Genomic DNA, 18,411 nt, shown 5'->3' on the forward strand with positions numbered 1-18,411 from the left:
GGCTTTGTGCACAAAATTGTCCCAGTTTCATACGAAGCATTTGTCAGCTCAGGAAAAGTGAAAGGTTTAATAGTATTTGATATTCTTGTCTCAGTCTGAATTGTTGTCCAACAAACATTTCCTGCTGGCTACGCGTAGGTTATCTTTCAAAACACTATAAGTGGCTGCAATGACACTGAAATATTTTTCTTCTGTTTTTCCCCCGTTCATGTCCGAACTCTTGCTAGCGTCAGTCAAATACTATCGCTTGAGTTTGGCACATGTATTTCCTTCTTTCGGTAAGGTGTCGAAAATCAATCTTTGGAGATAATTAAATGATATATTTAGTCCTGTTAGAGCCCCTTACCCCCCCCCCCCCCCCCCCTCCTCCTTCCTGCTTGTCAAGTTGCTTTTGTGGTCATCATCCTTTCATGTAAGTTTTTTGGTGGATACATGCTTGTGAGAATAATACGTATTTCACCGGAACGTTTCGCCTTAACTTTTAAGAGATATGTTTGTCATTTACAAGAGTTTTAAAAATCAGAAGGTATCTAACACATAGTATTCACTAACATTCACCTACGTTTTCATTACACATGATATATATGCAAAACGATTTCGGCTTTTACAAGTATTGAACGTTTCTTATGATTTTCTCTCTCCCTCCCTCTTTCTCTATAAAAGTATTTTAGTATAACAATATGTTTCATTCTATGTATTTGACATTTAACAGAATTTTAGTCTATGAGATGGAAAGGATTTATCTTATATAGAAACGCATATGTACAAGTTCACGGTCTGAAAATATTGAAACCTTCATGAACATACATGTAGAAACTTCAACAATAATACAATAATATAATAGCCAACATTGATCAGTTAGACCTGTAGGTTTCCTAAAACAAAGTGCTGTAACATATACCCGTTACATTTTGTTTGCTTCATAATGCTGGTAACTGAATATTATTTGTTGGTTGCATGGTCATATTTATTTTAGAAATTTCAAAACTTACCTATTTTGTAGACAGCCAGTAAATGGCAGTTGAAATGTGAATACAATTTTGTTTATATTACAAATTCCAGAAAATCTACATTTTGTACGAAGCTTGATATATAGCTTGTTAATCAAAGCTCTAAGCCAGCAATTACCGATCGAATTCTATGTTATGCAGTTATTAAGTAATATTTTAATGATTCAAAATCCATCTTTAGATACAGCCCAAGATACAAGCTTAATTTCTAATCACACTTCACATGTCAGTAAAATCTGCCTGTTAACTTTGTTGACAAAAAGACTCTCAACACAAGTAAATTTGCCTATTAAATTCTAGTATTCATAGGTAAAGAGAATATAAAATAGTGACCTTTATAAAACAGCTTTAACAGCAGTTGCCTATATTCAGAGGTTATCTGTACAAAAGCTTTAGATATCATTATTTGTTACAGATGCTGAACGTTGAACTAGTACAAGAAATTAAATCTGACAAGTTCACTGGCAATGAGTGTATATCTATTTTTTCATTATATAGGTATTTAGACTTTATCTGGGTCTTATCAATGTATCACATAACACAATATACACTTGAAAGATTATAATCATTACGAAATACTTTGCTAATATTTCTATGAATCATGTACACATTGTACAAATAGTGAAGACACAGTAAATACATGTATGCATATCTTCTTTTAGCATTTATTAGACGATCATAGTGAGGATATGGTGAGCCTTTTTTACTGGTTTCAATGCATATCTGACGAAACGCATCCGCTTTTCTCCTCTGATTCATGTAAAGTGATTTCAGTAATGCTATGCTTTTGACATTTGTTATTTAAGAAATAATATACGTGGTTGTATCTCAAACAGTGATTTGTCGTTTAATGAAATCATTGTTTGGAGTTCAAATGCGAAAGAATTATATCACGAGGGCGCATCTGAACGACAAACAATAATTTTATTCAAGAGCAAATCACTAAATGAGACATATTAGTTCGATTCTAACACGTTACTAAGGATTTTAAGGTATATACTTGACGACATCCATTAAGTATTTGCCTGTTTTCTGTTGGCTTCTTTTCCAGCGGGCCACTATGCCGTTTGATGTAATAATTGTGACGTCAGGAAACGGGTCGTGTTAGAATAATATATAATTTATTTCTGCTACAAATGCCTTCGTAAATTACCTAAATAAATAATTGTTTGATGCTTGTGGTTATGCAAACGCAGGTCACCAGTTAAATATGTATTGTACCTGATGTCAATTTAAGTGTAAAAGGTAAATCAAATTTAGATACCATAGTAATTATGCACGTTCTTGATGTTGAATTTTGAGTTATGTTTCCGCGTCAAATAATATGAGTTCCTGCACACACACACAAAAAAGGACTCGCTTAATAAGAATATTATGGTGGTTATAATTTGCCGATTAAAATTATGAAAACATACACTTGCTTGTCAACAGTCGATCCTTAAGTTTGAAGCCCGTACCGCGTATCCAAAGGTGTGATCCTGTCAAAACCGTAGAAGAGGACAGTTTAAAGCAGATTTAAATTCCATTGACGATGCTTCATGTGAGTTAAACAAACGATTTATATTTTGAATAAATGTAACAATGAATAGTATATGTCATATCAAATATCTACACGTCAATAATCAAAGTTAAACATGTTTTCTTGCAATATTACTTTATGTTAATATATCACACACTCCTATTTCCACAGAATATGGATACTTTAGAAACAAGAGGGCCAAGATGGCCCTAGGCCGCTCACCTGAGTAACACATTATAACAGTGTAAACATGTTTAATCTAGTGACTCGCCTTTTAATGCCACATGACCCAGTTTCAAATTCTTCCGAGTTTTCAAGAAGATAAACATTCTGATCAAGTTTCATGAAGGTTGGAGCAAAAATGTGGCCTCAAGAGTGTAAACAAGATTTTTCTTCGATTGGCCTAGTGACCTAGTTTTTGCCCCAACCTGACCCAATTTTTAACCCATCTGATATCTTATGGAGAAAAATAATTTGACCAATTTCCATTAAGACTGGACAAAAAATGTGGCCTATTGAATGTAAACAAGGATTTTCTTTGATTTGACATAGTGACCTAGTTTTTAACCCCAGATGGCCCAGATTCAAACGTGACCTAGATTTCATAACAAGAAAATCATTCTGATTAAATTTCACGAATATCTAGTCAAAAATGAAGACGCTATTGCACACACACTGTTTTCCTCTGATTTGACCGGTGACCTAGTTTCTGACCTCAGATGGCCCATATTTTAACTTGACCTAGATTTCATCAAAACAAACATTCTGACCAATTCTCATGAGTTTCAAACTTAAAATGTGGTCTATAGGGTAGTGTCAATAAGATTTTCCTTTGACCAAGCTCATGAAGATAGAGTCATAAATGTGGCCTCTGGAGTGTTAACAAGCTTTTCTGTTGATTTGACCGAGTGACCTAGTTTTTGACCCCACATAACCCAGATTCAAACTTGACCTGCAAACATTCTAACTAACTCTCATGAGTTTCAAACTTAAACTGTGGACTCAAGGGTGTTAACAAACAAGAATTTCCTTTGATCTGGCCTACTGACCAAGTTTTTGACCCCACATGACCCAGTTTCAAACTTGACCTAGAAAGTGTCAGGACAAACATTCTGACCACAACTGTGACCTCTAGAATGTTAACAAGATTTCCTTTGATTTGACCGGATGACCTAGTTTAGACCCCACATAACCCAGATTCGAACTTGACGTAGAAGTTATCAAGACAAACATTCTGATCAAATCTCTTGAGTTTCAAATTTAAACTGCGGATTTTAGAGTGTTAACAAGATTACCTTTTGATCTGGGGTACTGACCTTTTTTTGCTTTACATAACCCAGTATACAACTTGACCTAGAGATCATCAAGACAAACATTCTGACCAAAAGGTAATAAGTAAGGTTAGATTTCCCGGAAGTACAGGGCTCCAAAAACACAGCCTGAGAGCCACGCATTTGCAAAGTAGGCTCACAACAAAAAGTAGCTCTAATAGAAAAATATTACAGACGGGTTGCTTCAAAAATCTAACAAGTACATATATATTTATGCCAAATATAGATAGAGGGGGAGGAAGTGGTAAGGGGTAAAAAGGGGGAGGATGGGGGAGGAAGCTGAAGGGGATGAAAATACAAAGGAAATCCTACGTTCCTTAATCACAGTTACACTACAATAGCGCCACAATAGCGCATACATGCACATACCAAAGATAAACACACAACCAGACCCAACTAACTAACATAGAAAAACAGACAAGTAAGATACAAAAACATAGTAGGGCGCCGTATTAGACTCACAAGCACACAAACGCACCCCTAAAAAACAATCGTGTACCACCTTAGAATTCCGGCAGCCAAAATAAAGGGGAGCCACGAAAACTAACTCAAAGTAAAGGAGAAGGGATGCAAAAAGGAGCGCAAATGCAAGGGGAAAGGAGAGGGCGATAGGGGAGTGAGGAGGAGGAAAAAACGCTTACAACAAACAAGACAAAATACGCAACAGACAATACAAGAGAGGCAGAAAACCAGTTGAAAATAGGGGCACAGCCTTGGAACTGTTAGTAACCTATTTAAAGGAAACTGGGGGGTTAAACGCGTTTAGGGCATGCCAGCCTCGCACTTACCCTATTTTCAACATGTTTGACAACACAATGTAAATAAAATCCCCGCTGAGAAAGGCTCTAACATTAGCGCAAAAATACCAGATTAAATAAGTAAAACATAAAATTAAGGTAAATCTAAGGTATAATTACACCAATGTACTCAACAACTTGTCTGAAGTCAGAGCACCAAGATCCTAACTTTTAAGGGCACGACTAAGAAAGCTGCAAGACAAAATTCAACTCCCTCCGTCCGTTGTATGTTGGATATAGGAGAAAAGCATCATGGAGTATTACACTTTATTAGTCATCGCACCATCAAATAGGAAAGCGTAGCGATTAGCTGTAGAGGGGTCAATTTTCCGAATTTTATAAACTACATCGCCATAGTATTCCGGGTGTGTAAGTCCAAGTTTTTCAGGTTAGTACTGTATTTTTCTAACAGTTCCGACGATCTATAGTAAAATTTACTGAAAGCTTTCCGGAGCTTATGATAACAGTGACCCTGTTGTAATAATTTCTTGGTGATATCAAGATTTCTATCATTAACATCCTCTATCTTTGAGCAAGCCCTTGCAAAACGAATAAGTTGTGAAATATAGACACCGTATGATGTTGCTCGAGGGACATCTCCATGAAGTTCATAAAGATTGGGTTACAGCTGTGGCCTCTAGTGTGTTAACAAGGCAAATATTGACAGACGACGAACGACGACGGACAATGACCGGTCACAATAGCTCACATTGAGCACTTCGCGCTCGGGTGAACTGAAAATTAGAAATATCTACATTTAAAATGTGCTCATAATCAGCTTACTGTTTACTGGAAGGAAAACCTCTTTTTTGAATATCCCTTATGTAACATTTGGCCATAGAGAAACCGTATATTAGTATGATATAACTAATGAAAATACAATAGAACCCCGCCTTTCTACCACCCCGAAATAAAGACATCCCCGAAACGTAAACATAAATAAATTATTTGTTATCACTGAAGGTAATAAATACCCCACAAGCCGGTATGATATCGACGTTCTAGACATATTAGGTCGTAGTTGTTATTGAAGACCTTTTATGACGTATACAATTTCGGAAACTGCATTGAAAAGGCCACATCTTGATAATAAAATCGTAATTGTGTGACCCTGTTTATTGAGCCAAAAATAACAATTTGTAATAATATAAGTTCGGACCAACCTTTCGACAAGTTATTAGAAATATCTACTGAGGTCAAAATACCAGATTAAATAAGTAAAACATAAAACTAAGATAAATCTAAGGTATAATTACACCAATGTACTCAACAACTTGTCTGAAGTCAGAGCACCAAGAGCCTAACTTTTAAGGGCACGACTAAGAAAGCTGCAAGACAAAATTCAACTCCCTCCGTCCGTTGTATGTAGGATTTAGGAGAAAAGCATCATGGAGTATTACACTTTATTAGTCAACGCACCATCAAATAGGAAAGCGTAGCGATTAGCTGTAAAGGGGTCAATCACTAAACATGCACTGTGCTTCACGATTTGCGCATCGTATCCTCTTTTGATAAACGTTTTAACCCATTTTACAATATTTGATTAAAATAAGGACTAGGTTTAATTTTTTCGAATTTTATAAACTACATCTCCATAGTATTCCGGGTGTGTAAGTCCAAGTTTTTTTAGGTTAGTATTAGACAAGTTATTAGAAATATCTACTGAGGGAAAAGGTCGTATTCGCCACTTACGACCTTTTCAGATTGCATATTATGTGATTTTGGATACAACGATAATCATAGAGTAAGTAGGTCGTAGGTAGCAGATACGACCTTTTATTATTGACGATTGTAAGCAGGAAAATTTGAATTTTCTTTTTGTTTTCCCCCTTACATCAATAGTTGTGTTTGAAGCAGTATAGATCTTACTTCTGTATGGTCTCAAAGAGTTATGCTTGAAGAGTTATGTTTAAAAGTTTGTTCAATAAAGATAATGATATGATGGAAAGAGAAGCACCCGTGCCAATCAGGCATTCAAATTGTAAACCGTTAAATTTTACATCAGCAATAATTCCCGAACCTATGGAATTATTTGACTGCCTATTGTTTCCAGGTTTATGATGTAATGAAGAGCAATTCCTTTGGATATGATTCTCAGAACCATATTTGAAACATTTATGCTTTTCTTTCAATTATGGGTGAAATCTTGGTCTTTGAAAATTTTGAAAATTACCATTATTTGATCAGCCCGCCCGCTTAGCTCAGTAGGGAGAGCGTTGGTCTACGGATCACGGGGTTGCGAGTTCGACCCTTGGACGGGGCGTATGTTCTCCGTGACGATTTGATTAAAGACATTGTGTCTGAAATCATTCGTCCTCCACCTCTGATAATTCATGTAGGGAAGATGGCAGTTAATTGCGGAGAACAGGAACACTGGTTAGGTTAACTGCCCGCCGTTACATGACTGAAATACTGTTGAAAAACGGCGTGACACCCAAACTAAACAAACAAACAAACAAACCATTATTTGATATCCTATGACCATATTTGTGTTGATTGTTTTCAAGAGATTTTAATGAATTAGTCACTTGTTCAACCGTGTTCTGCAATGTTTTCAAACCTTCAGCAAAATAAGTTTCAGACATTTTATCCTGGTCACCTGCTGAACGGATAAAACCAGGCTTTCAAGATGTTTCCTTTCGGCTTTGTTATAAGCTTAAAGCTTAACGGCGTGTCCCACTGCGTCATTTAAATTAATTGGTCTAGCCTGCTTAACACGAATTCTCATATCTGAATTTATAAGGGCATCCATGAATTATACTTTGGCCAAAGTTTCTCTCGCATCGTTTTGGGCTGTTGGATTTGCCCCATGTTTGTGAGACGCCGTATGTCTTGCCCAAGCTCTGACAAAATCTTAGTTGCTTATTGTCGTCTTTCGTGGAGTTGAACCCTATACAGCTCGGTCTGGTTTGGTGGGGCAAATATTTCTCCTAATGATTTTGACAGTTCGTTATAATCATTTTTGTTTCCTGATAAATTTTCAAAAACTCCTTGTGCCTGCCCTCTTAAACATATCGCCAGGTATAAACCTTTTTCATCATACGACCAGTTACATGCTTCAAAATGAGCCTTGTAAACTAACCAATTCCCTGTTCCATCAAAAGTCGCAGGTTTCAGCTTGGCACCACTCTGTTTCAAGCTAGCTTTAGTTGGAACTAATATATCTGGTGTAGAGGCATCCTGGTCTGGTGTTGATACAGCTTGTTGTTTCGGCTTCTTTCTGTTGGTCACAAAACAAAACGATTTGGGTTTTTGATTTGGTCTGTGCTTTTGAGTTGAACTTTTCTACTTTGTTTAGGTGTATCCAAAGGCGACGTATCTGTACCAAACGTACTGTCTGCGTTTCTTTTATGGTCATGAAACAATTGTCTTGGCCGTGTTTTTGACATCTGTTGTTTCAAGCATACTCAGCTCACGTTCAAGCAAAGATATTTCTGTCTGGAGCTTACTTATTTCGTTCCGTCTTTGTACTTCAAACGTTCGTTCATGTTTTCCAGCCGTCGTTCCAAACCATCTGCACTATCCATTTTTGAATGTGGGTAAGAGATTTTTTTCGATATATCTTTTATCCTACCGCTGCCACCAAAACTTCTGTCAAGTGTATCGAGCGTTATTCTATCAAATGTATATAATTTCCCTTAAGCTATCTGCTTCTGATTATATAAAACTGGTATAATAAATTTTTCTTCAGCTGCCTTGCTTCTGATTAGATTGACCAATTATTCGTAAATGATTGTTTGAAACATAAATCAACTAGGCATCAAGTAGATAATCAATTCAATATGTTTTCCTTATTGTACACTAGCTGGTATCAAAAAACCTAAATCTCTGACCTTTTATCAGCTATGTTTCACACTCAACGTTTCAACACCTTGTTACGAACCACTCGACCTAGAATGGAGTGTATGGATTGGTAATCCCTTCAAATATGAGCATACGCTGCAAGGACGAGGGACTGACTGTTTCACAACCCACTTAGGTTTAAACCTTAAAAGTCCACTACTAACGCCCGAACGAGTATTATATGAAAACCAGAGTTTGTAGCAGAGAATTCATATTTACTAAAAATGTGACCCAGTGCATCGGATCTGACCCAATAATCATGATACGTTCAACAATAACCAACAAATAAACAAAAACCTTTTGCCTATTTCAAATCGAAAGTTTATTTTCCAACTGCTTACGAACCCGTCGCACACCTTCGTTTTGTTTTCGGAAGAGTGCTAAGAAACGAGGCTACAATTTATAAATAGATGCAAAATATATTAATATGCCCCAACGAGAACGTGATGTTTACAAACATAGCATAAGGAATTCAATATTTTTGTATACAGTCCATAAAATAAACAAACGTGTTTGTAAACTTGGACTGATCAAAACGGAAGGGGAAGAAGCATTTTATAGAAATATTTCGATTGCAAACACATATCCGTAGCATTGACCAACCTATAAACCGGGTCAGACTAGTTTATAAGTACAACAACACGGTTGACCCATTTAAAAAAGTTTTAACTGGTCAAATCTTTTGCCGCGTGGGTTCGAAACTCATGGCAGTTAATTTCGCACACAAAAACTTCATGCAAATCATTCTTATAATACAGGTAATATACAGCTATACTACAAGTTTTCAGGTGGACAATTTAGGCACTTCCCGAATAAATGTGTTTTCACAACTTCATCTGCAAACTTATTCAGTCAATCTTTTTTCAGCATAGTTTTAGGAATATATATTCTTTTATGTAGTTATATTGAAATGTTATGCGGAATGTAAGAAAATGGATGATGGTAACCAATGTTTTTTGGAATATAGTTGGGTGAAAGGTTACTTGTAATGGCCATTTTCAAATAAAAAACAACTGGCAGTTTGATTTGTAATACCTATTTTTCAGTTTCCGTTGATACTTTGTTACCTATATGCTAAAATTAAACTCCAAAAATGTTCAAATCTCAGTAGGAAATTGTGGTTTCTTAAATTGAATTGATGTTACCATGGAAACGTAGCCCGTGACCTGGTCTATTTAAGGAACTCGGCTTCGGCTTATTTTCATTTCAACAATATCCATGAGAATAATAGCAGCATGCAGACCGATTTTTCCATGAAAAAATGTCACACGAAGGGTACTGCTGTAGGTATTTCAAGCTGTGAAATTTGTTTGAATAAATGCAAATAACACGAAAATACTACTTACATTAAAAATAATAAGTTTTAAAGCTACATTAACAAGAAAGATAATTTTATTCAATATGTTTTATAAGAAATTACGACAAAAAGCAAAATATAAGCTATTTTAAACATCTCTATCACCATGGTTACTTTAAACTTTAAGAAAAATAGGGTACCATGTAAAGTGTTTGGTATTTTGCTAATAATATTACCCAAATATTCCATGTTGGTCATTAACAGATTTGCACTGAAACCGTCGAAAAATCCGTTTTTATACATAGTTGTTTAAAAATGAAAGAAAATGCGTAACCATGGAAACACGAGCCTCGCGACATATACATTTTAAGCCTATACTAGAAAGCTAACACGCATACTTGTAAAATTATCAATTATGCAGACTTTTACGGATATCAATGAAACCAATATACACTGAAAAGTATTAAATATCCGTATTTTCCTTCTTCTTTCAACATAAGATACCTTGGGAGGGTCATGTTCTTTAAACCTGGATAAAAATTGAACTTGAAGGGACAGAGATAAACGAAATTGAAATTGTAGCAGTTAAAACATCATATTACACGAAATACAAAATATTGCTGCGGTTCAACTAATTTGAATTTACCCTTGTAACAAGGTAACCTACCTCCTTCAGCATTTAAAGAGACTGGCCTTCAGATCGTTCGACAACAAAAGAAAACCCCAACAATTTTTAGATATATGGAAATAAATGCTATAAATTTTGTATTTCTTAAGAAGGCTTTAAACCTTAATTATTGATAAACTATATGTGACGGAAATACATGAGAAATTACTGCCTTTACTACTTTTTCGATGAAAATTGAAAAGTGTTTGTAACGCCTTACTCCACGTAAACTGTCTCGATTATAAATATCTATATTTACTAATAACGCTATAGCGCTATTGGTTACAATGACGGTAATATGTCATTATTGCCGAGGCGGTCCGGAATTCGATTTCCGACGCGGTTATAATTTTTTCTTGATTTGGAATTTTAAAAATATTTAAGAAACAAAAACTCATATTCTGATTTTCATAAAATGACCAAACTTCAGTTTGAAAGAAAATATATTTTTAGCTTATTTATAGCCAAATCTGGAGGTCAGAGCCTTTCAATTAATTTTACAAACTTTTTTACCCTATCGATCTATTCAAATATTTATTTTATTTCAGTCTCTTCCATTTACAAACTCCAAATATATACAAATAAATAAACATCACAGCATTAAAAACACATGTAAATTGCCATTCAATTTTAGAATTATAAGAGACATACCGGTATAAAACAGTAAAAATAACGATACATACATCAAAAGCAATCAGATTACTAAACAAGTACAGATTTATCTGTATAAGCAAGTGTGTGCATGTGTGTTGTGTGTGCTTGAGTGTGTGTCTGTGTATATGTGTTACCAGTTGACTTAAAACATACTGGTGTGTGTATGTGTGTAACCAGATTACTTAGAAATGTACAGACATGTGTATATGTATGTATGTATGTATGTGTGTCTGCATCTGTCTGTGTGCTTTGTGTGTGTGTATGTGTGTGTGTGTAATTGAAACTGGTGAGGGAAAGTTACCTCAGAGAGTACTGATAAGTGGAAGTCAAATCCATATTTCAACGAACATATGACTAAGTTATTTAATTAAGTCAGTTACTATCCATTAACAATTATTAAGCATACTACGTAAAATGAGGAATATGTATGCACTTGTATGAAGAATTTGTAGACTTATAACTTAAATATACAATGACTACAAAATCTACCAGTATAATGGTGGATTTCGTAAGAAAAGAAACTATTGTTGATCACAGACACCCAGTGTGGTCTATATTAAAGCAACTGTTTTGTCTTGTCAAGTAATGAACCCCCTTGTTATCTATTCATGTTCGAATAAGGCAAACATTCTTATTCTGAAAATGACTCCAACTTATTAAGTCTATGTTCTAACAATATCATGTCATAGAAACACTATATGTAAGAAAAGTTAATAATAGTAATAATTGATAAAAAGATTATTTTTACAGTAGTGAACTTTGTACATATATCACACTACTATGTACATACCCATGGATAAAATTGAGCAACAACTGCCTATCAGTCCAACCGGACACAACTTTACTTTTTAAAATGTAATTGGAATACTCGGCTTTAAAATGTTATCTAGGCTGATACTGTAAGCAGTTGTCTCCCAATATTATCAAAAAGGAAATCACTTATAATACTTTAGATAGATATAATTTACACAGATAAAACTGTCTTCTTTGTAATATTAAAAAACAGGTTTTGGCTAATACTCTAGTTAAAACATCTGAAGTAAAAAGAATTTTCATTTTATCAGCATTACTCTTGTCCATAAAATTTGATGCAGAAACTATGGCCTTACTAAAAAGTGTATCTCTGATATCATTATACATACTACACTGAAGCAAAACATGGCTCTCATTTTCAATTACACTAACGTTATTGACATTACAAAACGGACATATCTTTCTTTCTATAGGTAAACCTTCATATCTCACTGTCTCAATTCGGAGCGGAGCAACTCCACATCTAAATTTACACAGTGCTGATCTATGTGAATTTGGTAGTATCAAAGTGCAATACCTCTCAACACAAAACTCTTTTTTAAAGGTACAGTATGTTCGAAGTTTGTTACCACCTCTACCGGAGTTTCCTTGGACAGTATTAATACTATTATTCCACTCTGTTATATGACCTTTAAACATAGCTTCACCAATATGCTTAACAATATTATATTTGGATATTGGTGTAGTAAAATCAGAGTATTGCTCTAACCCATAATGATTTAAATGTTTTCTAACAAAGTAAAACCAGTTTTTTATAGTTCATAGCTTTAATTTTGTCCCAGAGTGCTATACGTTTATTTAATCGAGAAGAGTTAGTGGTGGAAAGCCGGGCCCAGTAGTTAGTCACCGTCTTCCACTGACGTATAGTTGACGGAACCCAACCCACATCCCCAGAGACACCCAGATTGGGGGTGTATCGTCCCACTCCAAGAAAGAACCTCATGGCTCTGTTCTGGACTGCAGCGATGCACGAGAAAGATTTATGTCCCCATACTGCCGCTCCATAGCCAATGACAGGTCAAACCACTGAATCATAAAGTTTGGTAAATACATTATACGGAACTCCGCCGATTAGTTTAACCTTAGCAATGAGTAAGCCTTATGCACGGCTAGCACTCTGAGCCACCATCTTAGCTGTAACATTTAAGTCTAAATGTTCATTCAATATTAAACCAAGATACTTATAACTATCAGCATATTCTATAATATTATCTCCACATGTAAAAACAAAATTAGATCTAGGAACCGCCTCCGAACGAAAATGAACAATATTGCTTTTACCAACATTTATATACAAGTCGTTACTTTTACACCAATCATTCAGATTATTTAACAATATTTGTAAATTCTCTTCACTATCAGCCAAAAGAACAATATCATCCGCATAGAGTAAAATATAAACTTTACCTTCATCTATCTGAATACCTATGTTTACCGATTTAAAATATACAGCAAGATCATTAATGAACAGATTAAATAATATAGGGGAAATTTACCAGATACACCAATATTTTGTAATCTAAGCCATAACTTCGAACGATTAATGTAATCATACACCTTTTTAAAATCTATGAATGCAGTGTGTGTAGACAGTTTACATTTCTTACGGTTTTCTTTAATACTAGTATGTGAGAAAATTTGATCGACAGTTCCTCTTTTTTCCTAAAGCCATTTTGTTCGTCCACTAACATATTATTTCTCTCAATATAAACTGTCAAGCTATCATTAAGTAGTCCAAAGTAAACCTTATAAATAGCTAAAGCGAGGGCAATTCCTCGATAAGACATAGGCTCCTTTGGATCTAATGTGGAAGACTTAGGGATAGGATTGATAATACATTTGCTCCATAAGGTGGGCACAATACCGTTATTAAAACATAAATTGAATAAAACATGTAAAAAATAAATAGCTGTGTCATTACGTAAAACCTCTGAAGGAATATCATCTATGCCACATACCTTACCATTTTTGGCCTTCAATATTGCCGCCTTAATTTCACTTACGGTAATAAACTCATTAAAGGACTTAGTGTCATCAGACTCAAAACTAAAATTATTATCAAAAGTACACCCTTGTGTATTATCCTTATTTCTATCAATAAAAAGAGAACTGAATTTATTTCTCCTTTTATTTAATACGTCTGAAATGTTTGAGGAAGTATTTCCATTATCCAAGACAACTTCTTCTGGAATATGTTTTTTTCTTAGTATGACTAACTCCTATTTTGCCTATGGATTTCCAAAAGGCTCTATTGTCAACATTACATTCCTTTAACAAATTATCTTGCATAGTATACCAATATATTCGTTTAGCCTTCTGTACTTGCCGATCAAAATGTTTACGTATATTAACATATTCTACTTTGAAATCACTTGTAAGACTTCTATTTGCACACTTTAACCAATTTCGTTCGGCAATACATAGCTTGGACCACAATTCAGTAAGATCATGACTCCACCATGGTTTACCTGGTCTGTGCTTTCTATAGTTACTAGACAAATTTCTGGCAACAGTTTTGTGTGGAATACTGGTATACATATTGCTCTTAACTATATCACACCACTCTTGATACACTGAATCAATATTTCTACTATTTATTTCATTATTTTCAAGTCTAAAGATAAGATCATTTACATCCTGCAAAACAGACTGATCGCTAAGAAAATTACTTGGCATGTTTTAAAAATCAAATTTAACATGGCTATGTTCGTTATTGTCACTATCAACAGACTGTTCGTTGTCATCCCAGTTTAAATTTACAACAATATTCCATGCTAATAAAGAATGGTCTGGAGTACTAGTAGGAGCTAGGTTAGCAATACTTCCTATAGATGTAATCAAATCGGACGTCAAATTAACATCAAAATCTGTAAAATTACATAAATATTCATGTGGTACGATACAATAATCAACTACTCAGCAACCATTTACTGATACAGATGTAAAATTTTGTTCATTAGTAGTACCACGTCCATTCAACATACACATATTTATACCAGCAATAAAATCATCTAGCTCTCCAGTCCTACTATTAAAATCACCACAGATGTATATAGAACCAGAGGTTTGGTATTGGTATACACCAGACAACAAATGATCATCATAAGAATTAACATCAAACTGGCGTGTAGAATTCTCTGGTGGTAAATAGCAAACACAAGGCATAAGAGTGTACTAGGTAAACTTATGCTGTAATTTTAACCATAAAATACCTTCATGAACATTATCAATAGACACATCATAACTGTTTAAAAGTTCTCTTCTAATTAAAAATCCAACCCCACCAGAGCCCTTTTTGCATTCTTATGAATAATTTTCCGATTTAAATCATACCAAACAAAACCATCAATGTTTAATGTTTCATCATTACACAAATGAGTTTCTGCAGGTGCTAAAATGTCAAAATACTTATCTAAAATACAAGAGTAACGCAAGTTGAAATTGTCAGAAACTGGGTTAACATTCTACCCTCTAACATTCCAAAACCCAGCTCGCAACTATTGCCGCCTCTGTCGTTGGTCTCTGTGTTGCCACGTCCTCGGTTTCTATCACGGTTGTTGTCTCTACCATATCTGGCACTTTGCCAGTCATTTCCATCCTGAAAAGAGAAGTCATCATGCCGACTTTCCGAGACATTATCTCTCTGCCTGTCATTACTGTTCATTCTGTTTTCACTTCTCATACCAAAGGCCCCACCCCGTCTGTCATTATTATTTATATTTTCCCTACTAGACACGTCTTCACGCCTGTCATTGCTGAAATGTTATCTTTATCACTGTGATTATTTCTAGCAGATCGTACCACTCGTGTCCCCCCTAACCTCGAGATCTTTATTTCGAATGACATTAAGTATTGTGCGAAAGTTGTCTGCCATAGTTCTCTCTTGCAGTGACTTGTCATGACTGATAAATACCTCACTAAACTGACGAGAATCCCTAAGCAACTTCTTTGCCATCATCACTTTGCGCTTGTCCTCGTGCGATTTAAATCTAGCAATAACTACTCCGGGTTTTCTGGAATCACGGTTTTTCCTTCTGTCTGCTTTCTCACATTCAATTCCCCTTAACTTAAGGCCATCCTTAATCATAGCATTTACCTTGTTGAGAGTATTTTCTATTTATCTTTAGATCTATATGACTGCATAGAATATACAACTGTCAAGTAATTGCCTAAAATTAGTGCTGTATTATAAGTGCTTATAAGATAAAATAAGATAATCTTTTATTATAGTGACATGTATATGGCATCGATATATACATATAAAATAATACAAATTGTAAACACCCGGCCCAATGGGCCTATATGTCACCTTTCAGAACTATTTAACAATATTTCACGGATACACACACTTAAAGAATACAATAGTGAACATGGACATGTTAAATTTAAAGTGCTTAAATATTTGTTAAGCTATTCCGTTATTCATATATATTTGATATGATAATGTTATGATATCAGTTAAAGAAACCATGGTATAAATGTTGTTGTTTGTATGTCTTTATATATGATTTACACAAAAATATTTAAGTATTTAGATCTAGTAACATGATATCATACTATATCATCTTCTTAATATATCAAATAATAACAAGGCAACATAACAAGAATATGTAAATGCATTTCATAATTCTGTTAACTGGAATGTATCAAAACAAGTGCGTTATGCTAATATTACAAAATAAGCCTTATGTATAAATCAGGGTAACAGAAATCTACTTATATAGCACGCTTTTTCTTATCATGAAAGCTCAAACAACAAACTTTGCACTTTTCCTTAAGTGATTATTTATCAAATATTTGAATTTATCATCATGGTTAATATATTCTACACTTGTTATAATATCCCTAAACAAAACGCTTTTGGTAGCATCATATAAGTTAACGGACATACTAGAAAGAAATGTCTCTCATCTTCAACTTCACCGCTGTTACATATTATACATAGTCTTTCATTTGCGGGTTCTCCGACATATCGACCAGTCTCCACTCTAAGTGGAAGAATTCCACACCTGAATTGAGCGAACATAGATCTCTTGTGTCTTTTTAAGTGCAGTGAAAGGTAATTTTCACATCTAAATTCAGTTTTAAATGTTATATATGTTCTTAATTTCAAACGTTTTCACAATCTTGTGCCCAAATGGAGGAAAGGTACTCGGTCATTTTATCACGCGTTTCATTCATATTTACCGCTGTCTAGTTATTATAATGAGGCATTAAATTGAGACTGGATAATATCATTTTTATTTCCGAACACCAGGTATTTGTATTGACTGATCTATAATCCGCCATGAATACACGCTTGGTTAGCCGTGAATTGTCAAGTTGAACTAAACGATTCCAGTACCGTATCATAATTAGCCACCGTCTGTACCTGCTTGGTAGCCATCCGGTCTCGCCAATAACTGCTAAAGTTGGTGTAAATCTGTGAACCCCCAGAAAGTAACGCATTGCACGATTATGAATAGTGTCGGCTGACTGGTATTGTTTAAATCCCCAGACTGAAGCACAATAGTCTGAAACTGTTGTTACACATGAGAAGTAGAGTTTCTGATAAGTTTTAAAATCAAACTGTTTCAGATAATGGAGTTTTGATGTCATGCCACCAAGAGCTCGACCAGCACTTTTTGACAGCAGTTATATCTAAATCCTGCTTTTCGTGCATCAGTACACCTAAGTATTTTATATCTGTCGACTAATTCTAAGGTGTTAATCCCTAAAGTAAATTTGAAATCGCATCTAGCGGAGCGGCCTTTTCTGAAATGTACAACTTTTGATTTATCAGTGTTCACTAGGACACGCCATCTTTTGCGCCAAGAACGCATTATAAATAACAACCGTTGTAGATCTTGTTCTGATTTTGCAATGAGAACGATATCGTCTGCGTATAGAAGCATGGATACCGATGTATTACCAACATTGACTCCAGGGTCAAGGTCATTTATTTCTTTCACAAGGTTATTGACGAAAATTGAGAATATTGTAGGGGACAAGTTATCTCCCTGTTTTACGCCCGTTTTACACTGGAACCGCACAGTAAGTTTTCCATTTATTCTTATACAAGAAGAGCAGATTTGCTGTAGATGTTTTAATAGACTGATATACTTTTCCATCAATTCCATTAGGAGGAGTTTGTAGAGCACCATATCTCTGTCGATGAAATCGAAACATTTACGTAAATCAATGAAGGCTGTAAATACAGAGTTATTGTTCCTGATTATACTGTCAAGCGTGAAAACATGGTCCTCACAGGATATGTTTGACCTAAACCCATTTTGTTCATCGGCTTAAAGCTCACTGTCGTTCAAATATTTTGTAATTCTTTTATTAAGAAATGAACTATACAGTTTACTTAAGCACGATAATAAACTTATTCCCCTGTAATTTAGAAGTAATCTGTTGTCACTGTTAGGGTCTTTCAGGATGGGGCAAATACCCGATTTTCTCCATAGCGAAGGAATAATTCTAGTATCGAAGATCAGC

This window comes from Mercenaria mercenaria, chromosome 16 (genome assembly GCF_021730395.1).
Source record: "Mercenaria mercenaria strain notata chromosome 16, MADL_Memer_1, whole genome shotgun sequence".
NCBI lineage: Eukaryota > Metazoa > Mollusca > Bivalvia > Venerida > Veneridae > Mercenaria > Mercenaria mercenaria.